This window comes from Nanorana parkeri, unplaced genomic scaffold (genome assembly GCF_000935625.1).
Source record: "Nanorana parkeri isolate BGI_ZX_2015 unplaced genomic scaffold, ASM93562v1 scaffold552, whole genome shotgun sequence".
Lineage (NCBI taxonomy): Eukaryota > Metazoa > Chordata > Amphibia > Anura > Dicroglossidae > Nanorana > Nanorana parkeri.
The window spans coordinates 338,989-348,264 of NW_017306820.1; positions in this window are offsets into that span (position 1 = coordinate 338,989).

The following is a 9,276-nucleotide window of genomic DNA, read 5'->3' on the forward strand; positions in this document are numbered from 1 at the left end:
TTTGTCTTGCCTAGAGCAGCACGAAACCTGAATACGCCACTGGTTTTGATAATACAACCAAAGCTTACTTGAAAAACTCCCTTTTATGTAGTGAGCGCTGCCTTCCATCCGCCCATCACTTCCAACAACTTCCTGGATTCCCAGTGTGCTATGTGCCTTTCCCTGCCGCTTGATGTGATGCAATCTCCATTTCTCAAGACTACATAACCCACCATGCATTGCTTCCAGCAAGCAATGATAATCTTACATTGTTCAGACATTGAGTTTTAGTTCGGATGGCAGGCTTTGTGAGAGTTGTGATGAAAAGAAGTATGTCAGTGCATTGGGGAAGTCCATCCTATGGGCATCTTCCATAAGTTTCTAGATGGATATGGTTCTTAGGAGTGGCATAGAAGGTATGGATGTTCAATATAGACTTACATATTTATTCTGGTTTTTAACTATATATATTTTGATGAAAGCTTCAGATTAGGAAACATGTTTAAAAAATTACATTAACATGTTAAAGCTCCTATAAGATGGTAATGATTGACTTTAGGTCTACTTTAATGCCTTCTTGATTGGATAGCAGATGTGGCGAGTGATGAAGGAAGACATCCTCATGGAAATGAGTGTTTTTTTGTAGTTCAGGTTTATCGCCGCCTCTCCAGGTTACTTTGAAATCCACTTCCTAAAACACACGAGAGTAATAATCCATAAAATATCAGTTCTGCTTAAGTGTGCTTTATCCTGTAAATTCCTTAGTTTTTCGGACACACCTTCCTCCGGTTGACTTTAATCCCACAGCTCGGACAAAGCCTTTTCTCCGATGTTACAGTAATCCAATAATGGTATGGTAGATCCTCCTGTCTACTTCCAGATTAGGATCAAGGTTGAGCCCCTGCGAGCATTTTTCACAGTGTGTCGGCCCGTTCCGATGCTAAAACTGCCACGTGGTGACCAGCGGTGGCGCGCTCCAGAACAACTACAGTAAGAAAAATCCGGTGACACAAAGCGGACAAAAAAACTTAACTTCAAAAGAGGGGAATAATCACTCTGAAGGGTTCTTGGAAAACCATAAATTGTTCCCTACTCGAAGGATTTTCTTTGCACACTGTACTTATCTCTGTAAGCTTGTTACATATTTCTGTGTTTTTTTTACTTCAAGAGGACACACTGCCGCGTTTTAACCCCTGTGTCAAGTGGTAACATGTATTGAAATCTCACTCAATGTTTACCTTAAAGTGACATTAAACCCTTAGATTTTTTAACATAAAACAATACTGTAATGTGTGCCTTACTGTAATCCATGGTTGTTTCCCTTCTCTTTGCTGCTCTTCCTTTTAAATCTGTATCTCTTCTCATGCTTGGGGAGAACTTCCCTTTTCAGCTCAGGGCCTCTTCCTGTAGTGCTGGCTCAGGTTACAAGCCTATACAAACGGATACACAGACACCGGATACACAGACACCGTGTATCCATTCCTGAGACAAGGCAGTCTGCTGCAAAACAGAAGTTCTGCAGAGCATGAGAAGAGATACAGATTTTAAAAGGAAGAGCAGCAAAGAGAAGGGAAACAACCATGGATGACAGTAAGGCGCACATTACAGTATTGTTTTATGTTAAAAAATCTGAATGTTTAATGTCACTTTAACCATACATGTAACATCTTGTTAGGGTACCATGCACAGGCGTCCTCACACCACACGTAGGTACCCACGCAGGACGACCAAATTAATATGACCACGCTGGATAGGGTTATATGCACACAGTTTATTTGTTACACAGCAAACAAAACTACAAACCCCCGCAACCCCCACAGGTTTAGCAGTGAAGTAACAAAAACCACGGTTGGGACAAACACACCTACGGCCAGGGGGAACAGCAACAAGGAGGGGTAACAGGACCGCAGATAGACAGCAGGCCTCAGGATACAGGAAGAGTGGTCAGGTACAAGCCGGGTCGTTTAACAGAAGGTCAGCGCGGTACAGGAACAGGATCCAAGAAGAGTGGTCGGGTAACAAGCCGGGTTGTTAACAGGAGGGCAGCAGCACAGTACAGGAACAGGATCCAAGAAGAGTGGTCGGGTAACAAGCCGGGTCAGTGACAGGTAGCAGGGTTCAGGTAGCAGGGTTCAGGTAGCAGGGTTCAGGTAGCAGGGTTCAGGTAGCAGGGTTCAGGTAGCAGGGTTCAGGTGCAGGCGACGCAATACTGAGCCAGCTTCCTGACTGCAGGTAGGGCCTAAATACCCTCCCAGGAAGTACCAGGTGATGGAATGATCACTCACAGCTGGGGCACACCCGCAGGTGAGTACTGGAGCTGCAGGTTCCTGACAGTTCCTGGCTGCTGGAGACACCCGCAGGCGAGCACACAAACTGCAGGACCTGGCTCCAGCACCACCTGGGGGTGCTCTGGATCCTAACACATCTACAGCAAAAATGAAAAACAAAAACGTCTATCAAAGCACAAAGAAGTTGGGTGAATGAGCTTAAAGTCAACATATCCTCCATTTTAAACAAGCCGATGTACAGCTGGAATCAGCCGTACCAGCCTGAAGTGAATAGCCGAACAGTGTTCGGCTATTCACTAAGCTGCAGTGTACGGCAGCTTAGTGAATAGACCCTATAGTTTCTTCCACCTATGACCCCCATAGAACTTTTGTTTCCCCCCTTCAAAAGCCGCCTTTGGCTACCCTCGTTCCAGAAGGTGATTGCATAATTAAACCAGCATCCAACTGTCTTGGATGAAAGTCTTGTTTGAGTCTTTTGATTTGCCTTTTTTATTCCTCATAACAGGCTGCATATACAATGTAATTCCTCTCATAAGTGACCGCATTAAAAAAGCTTTTTTTTTTTTTCTTCAATCTCGCAGATTGTACAGCAGAAGGGAGAGGGCAGAGGTCACCGGCTTTCCACGACACCGGTGCGTTTGACGGTAACAAAAGCCGCAGCACAAAAGGTTGCCAGGCCTTGAATCTCCTCCTCGAGCTCTTGGGGCGTTTATGTGTCTCTTTAGTCGGAACGATAAAGAATGTCGCTATTTTACGCGTTAATTAAATGTAAAAAAAATTAAAAACACGCCACTCCGAGAATCCTTGTATAAAAAAAAAATCACATGCCGCGTGGCAAGACCTTTATTTCCCGTATTATTGTTATTATTATTTTTATTATTACCGCTGTAGGATTTGGCCTTCAAAGGGATTCATGGGAACCGAAAGAAGCTGACCCTCTTTTTAATATTAAACCCGACCCCTCCTTCCAGTGAGATGACAGAAATCTCTCACATGAACGCCATTCAAATAACATTGTAACGCGCCCGTCGATCTCTGCAGCCATTGTCGGCGTTCATCTCTTCGTACTTGTCAAGGAGATGACCTTAAACTTTCCGATGCGTTCCATCATGCATTGTTGGTATTCTTTCGCCTGGCATGTGCGTAAGTTTTCACAGCGGCATAAAGGCCGGTTGTGAATTGATGCCGCATGAGCCAAATCTTTTTTTTTTGTTGTTAGTTTGTTTTTGCGTTAAGTGTTTTTAGGGAATTTTTTTTTTTTCTTTTCTTTTGTTAGTTTGTTTTTGTGCTCCGTGTTTTTTTATTTTTTAGTAGGTTTGTGTTTGACATCCTCAATGTAGTTACCTCTTGTAATTTTGTAAGGCTTCTTGCAGGACATTGTACCCTGGGATGTGCTACATGATTCTCCCGAATGTTAGGATCCTTGCAGTGACTGCTAGCTGAAGAGTTGTAGGAGCCCCTAAAGAATTTGGTCATTCTACCTCCTCCTGTCCTATCAAGTTACAATAAAGAATTTGAAAACTAAATCTTCAAGACTGAACCAAAGAAACTCCATTTTACATCAAGAGCCCCCCTTTTACATGAGATGAGCCCCTTTACATTTTTTTTTTTAACCATATTTTTTTATTCAAGGTTTTACATAAAACAGGTGATAAAAACAGCTGTCCTGAGGTTCATAAGAGATAACATAACAGAGGTTGCTATTGAGACAGCACGGCCATGGGCCTGACAAAGGTCAAAAGTACAACATAGTAATGACAAACATCAATGATAGGGATATCAGGTCTCAAGCAGCACAGCATTAGGCAGTTAAGGCAGTAATCCTAAGACTGAGGTAATACAGTACATTATATTCAATTGGTAAGCAACACTGCGATGGTAGAGGTGCCTGTAAAGGCCTCATAGCCTTGGGAGACAAGGGTGGAGGGTGTAACATATTAAAGGGGAGGGGGATAACAGGGGCGTCCCGAGGCTGGGTGACACCCGGAGCGGTTACCAGGGTGACACGACCGAGTGCCTGACTTTTCAGAGGGGGGTGACACCAAAATGACTGTTCAGGGCCACACCCCCTTTGTGACGCCACTGGGGGATAACATAGGATATAGTAAGAAAGAACAAATCTTGGCACAGTAAGATGCATTGATACTAAGGCTAAATGCTTATTATAGTGTTAAGATATAAGAGAGGTGAATTCAGGGTTGGGGGAACACAGACGTGTAAAGAGCCCCTTCACATTTGCGTCCCTCCCTTCATATCAGAGCCCCCACGTTTTACATCAAAACCCCTCTTCACAGCAGAAGCCCCCTCCCTCACATCCTACCATCACCAAATTTAGAGGACCCTTACCCAGTTGCCGTCCGCCCGTTGCAAAAAAACGGACGGACGGCACAGTCGCATTGGCGGGTTGCCGTCTCCAGACAGTGTGGGTTTCCTGCTTGCGCGCGCCCATTAGCGTGTGCGCACGGGCAGGGCAGCCATCAGAAATTTTGGGGCCCATTACACGGCTTTAGGCCGGGCCCCCCCACCCGCCTCTGTATGCAGGTCTTAGTGACGCGCTGGACGCAGGGATTAGTGACGCGCTGGACACAGGACACACCTGAGAGTGACCATGCAGAGCCCACCATAGATGCTGCACAGCCCATCTGCAACTGTCTATGGTGGGCTCTGAAGGGGTCTCAGGTGGGCTGGTCAGGGCTGCATCCCCCCCCTCCCCCCTTTCCTTCCTTCCTAGCTCCTCTGACCTGCACACATGGCCTCGTCTGTCGCCGAACCGGCCAGAAGTGACGTCACATCACTAACGTGACGTCACTTCCGGCCAGTCTGACATCAGACGAGCAGCGTCGCTGATGGGGCCCCAGCTTGTCTCGATGCCGCTGGAGCGGCAATGCTGGGTCGTAAGGTGTGAGGGAGATCAGTATCTTCCTCCTTGTTGATCTCCCTCCGTGCTGTGAATGCGGAAGTGATGTGTAAATACATCACTTCCGCATTCACCTGTCAGTCATCTGGCTGCTATTGTCAGAGAGATCTGCTTCATCAGCTTCTTTTGGGGTCCCCAGGTGACATTAGAGGTCTTAGAGACCCCTAATGTAACCATAAAGAGGACCTGTCAGTGTGCCTTTGCTATTATATAGGGGGATTTGTATCCCGCTATGTAATAGCAGTGATATTAAGTGTAAAAAAAACAAAGAGTAAAAAAAAAAAAAAAGTCACATATAAAAAGAGTTTAAAAAACCCCCCAAAATTCTTAAGTGCCCCACCCTCACGTTTACGCACATATAAACGTAAATAAGCAACCGGTGCACCAACGCGCGAAAACGACAATTGCGCAACACACGTTACATACTGCCGCGAACGTCGCAGTGAGAGCAACAATTGTAGGGCCATCAATCACTGATAACACTAAACTGATGAGCGGTAAAAGCTTTTAAAGCGTCGCCTATGGCCAGTTTTGGGTATTACAGTTTTTTGAGGTTACGCACGCAATTTTAAGGCTTGACATGTTTGGTGTCTTTTAACCCGACGTGACCCCGTCTTTTATGTTTTAACAAAAAATTGGGTAATAATAAATGTTTTATCATTTAATATAGGGGAAACAGTTTTTTTTAAACAATTTTTGGTAATTTTTCCTTAATATAGAAAAACTGGGGATTAAATACCACCAAAAGAAAGCTCTATCTGTCCCCCAAAAAATGGTCTAAAATGTATTTCAGTAAAGCGTTGCATGGCGGAATAAATGTCAGTCAAAGTACCGCAGCGCTGAATACTGAAAAATGGCCGGGACAGGAAGGGGGTTTAAACGCTGTGGACTTCAAGTGGTTAAGAAAGCCAGAAGGCATCCTGTTGTGCCATGGTGCCCTGGTTGAGAAAGGCTGCTCTATCCCATCTCATAGGTGGTTGTTTATGGCATTTGTGAACACAGATGTTCCCGGCACGGCAGAGGTTAACCGTTAATCCGTGGAATTCTGCAGCCGTGTGCTCTTATTGCATAGATGTTGCCTTGCAAGATTATGTTCATGAAGCAGTAATCTAGTCTTACCAGTTGTGTTTGTAAAAGGCCCCGGGGGACAAGTCCTAAGCCCACCTACTACTGAGACGAGGTGACTCAAAAGGTCACTCGAAATACACAATTCCTACCGCCCAGGAACATGTTAAGCATTAATTAGCTGTGCTGTGTATCAGGGACTGTAGCCTATATAGATACAGAACAGATGTGTGTATGAACGGAAATATCTGCAGAGGAAAGCCTGGAGTTCCTATCGAGGAGAAAAAACAGTGCAAACACACACAGATATATAAGTGGACCTGGTATGAGATACTGTATATCTTTTCATGTGCGTTCCCTTAAAGGAGAACTATGGGGTTAAGGCTTTTCCCCATAGTTCTCCTTAGGGTAACGGGAGGACACAAACTAGCGTCCTCCCGTCACCCTAAGCTCAGTATACCGCGAGCTGTAGCTCGCGGTATACTGAGACGCCGCAGCTGAAGCGGATCCCGACAATTATGTCTGGATCCGCCCAGCTGCGTGACTGACAGCTGGCTCTGCCTATCAAGAGGCAGAGCCAGCTGTACCCGCCCCCTCCCCCGTCCGTTCCGCCAGTCAGCGCTGGTGGATCGGAGCGGGGAGGGGGGAATCCGGACCCTCCCCTGTCACCAGGGCAGCCATCAGAAATTTTGGGGCCCCTTACCGCACCGCCACAGGGCTTAGTGACCCGCTGTCAAGGGGTTCTCAGGTAGGCTGGTCAGGGCTGCATCCCCCTCCCTCCTTCCTAGCTCCTCTTACCTGCACACCAGACCTCCTCTGCCGCCGGACTGGCTGGAACTGACGTCACGAGCAGCGTCGCTGATGGGGCCCCAGCTTGTCTCGAAGCCGATGGAGCGGCAATGCTTGGGCACTGCGCTGCTAGGGCCAGGCCAACCACTGCAGGGGCCCGTCTGCCTCCTCGCTCTTCCCCCGTCGGCCGATACTCACGTAAGGGTCTCGGGCGGGCCCCCCAGACTGCACGGGCCCCTTACATGAGTATCGGCTGTACCCCCCTGATGGCTGCCCTGCCTGTCACGGCAGAGAGCCGTGACAGGATCGACAGGTGAGCGAACGCCGGTATGTGTTTGCTCACCTCCCGATTTACTGAGCCGTCTGAACAGTCTCATTGTCACAGGTCGGCTAGAACTATGAGGTGAGTGAAAAGCATTCACCTCATAGTTCTCCCTTAACCTTCACTCCCCTTTTATCAGTAAAAAGCCATCCTTGAACTCGAGTCTATGACTTTTGAAGAGACTGAGATGATGTCATCAATCTGTTGCAAGCAAACAAAAGCATTTCCTCAGTCTCCTCTCCCCCAATGATCAGACTGCAACATTGTAACTTTGTAGCAAGTTCAATTCTTCTACGTTCAAGACTTTGTTGAGCCCGAAACACATTGGCTTTTTTTTTGTGTGTGTGTATTACGAACCATTAAAGGCACTTTGGACCCCTTCACTTTGTGGTTAAGTGCCCACTTGTATGTCTATACCTTCAGTTACTTCTCTGTACCCATTGAGGGAGTGTCTGAGAACTACTTTACAAGTGAACTTGTTGGAAGATTCCCTTTCATTCAAACCATTGGAATAAGCACCTGAAATTTCAACGCCTCTTAAATTTCTGGCATATAAAACAGCTGACCCATTTTGGGGACCAGTCCTTAGTCAATTCTTCTAAATTCCAGATGAAGGGGATATTTTGCCCCAAAATGCGTTGGACGCTTTTGTGTGATGATATTACGAAGGAACTTTGATCTCGTTCACTTTGTGGTTCAGTGCCCATTTTAATGTCTATGCTTGGGGCTGTTCATGAGCATTTAAAGCGTTTTGGTCTTTTTTACTTCCGGTTTGGCACTAGTGGTGTACGTAGATCCTTGGAGTCACTTTACCGGGTACCTATAAATGGGGAGCCTTGATCCATATGGGTGGCCTTACCAGAACGAGTCACCTCATTGACCATGTACGCTATTTTTTGTTCACTTTGTGGTTCGGTGCCCATTTTTATGTCTATGCTTGGGGCTGTTTTATATGATAATTTTATGAGCAATTTAAGCGTTTTGGACTCTTTCACCGTTGAATGGCACTTGTGGTGTACTTAGATCCTTGGAGTCACTTTTCTGGGTAGCTATGGATGGGGAGCCTTGATTCATATGGGTGGTCTTACCAGAATGAGCCACCTCATTGACCATGTACGCTATTTTTTGTTCACTTTGTGGTTCGGTGCCTATTTTTATGTCTATGCTTGGGACTGTATTATATAATAATTTCATGAGCAATTAAAGCGTTTTGGTTTTTTTTACGTCCGGTTTGGCACTAGTGGTGTACGTAGATCCTTGGAGTCACTTTTCTGGGTGCCTATGGATGGAGAGCCTTGATCCATATAGGTGGCCTTACCAGAACGAGTCACCTCATTGACCATGTACAGTCTTTTTGGTGTTCTAGCACCTCTTTGATATAGCATTTTGGAACTAAAATCCCGAGTTCAAGGCCTGTGTCCTGCGCCTTTCACCTTCTCTCCTATAAGGAAACAAAGCTGAATATTCTAAATATATCTGCAGGCTGGAGGGCTTTCTCTGTCACATACTGAGTGACCCATAACACTGGCCCTGCAGGATATAGCAGTAACATGATCATTTCGATCCCCCCCGCAGCGGGACACATATGCAGCATGTTACATTAGGAAAACATGGCGGAGACAAGGGGTCTGCTGCTCACTCCTATTGTGGATTGAAGCCCCGCAGAGTGCAGCTGGCGGGGATCATGTTATCATACAACTGAGCCAAAATCCACACTACAGCTGTTCCCGGACCAACGCTCTGAACTTTATCTCTGCACTCGCTGACTATGCATTCTGGGGAATGTTCGGCTTTAATGGCCTGATGGAGATAATTCACGTTTGCTGTGTATGAGAGCAAGAAAGATGTTGCAATGAAAACTTTTAAAATATATGTACCCACAAGGGGTACTGTTGGCAAGTCCAGGGGGGTGGGGG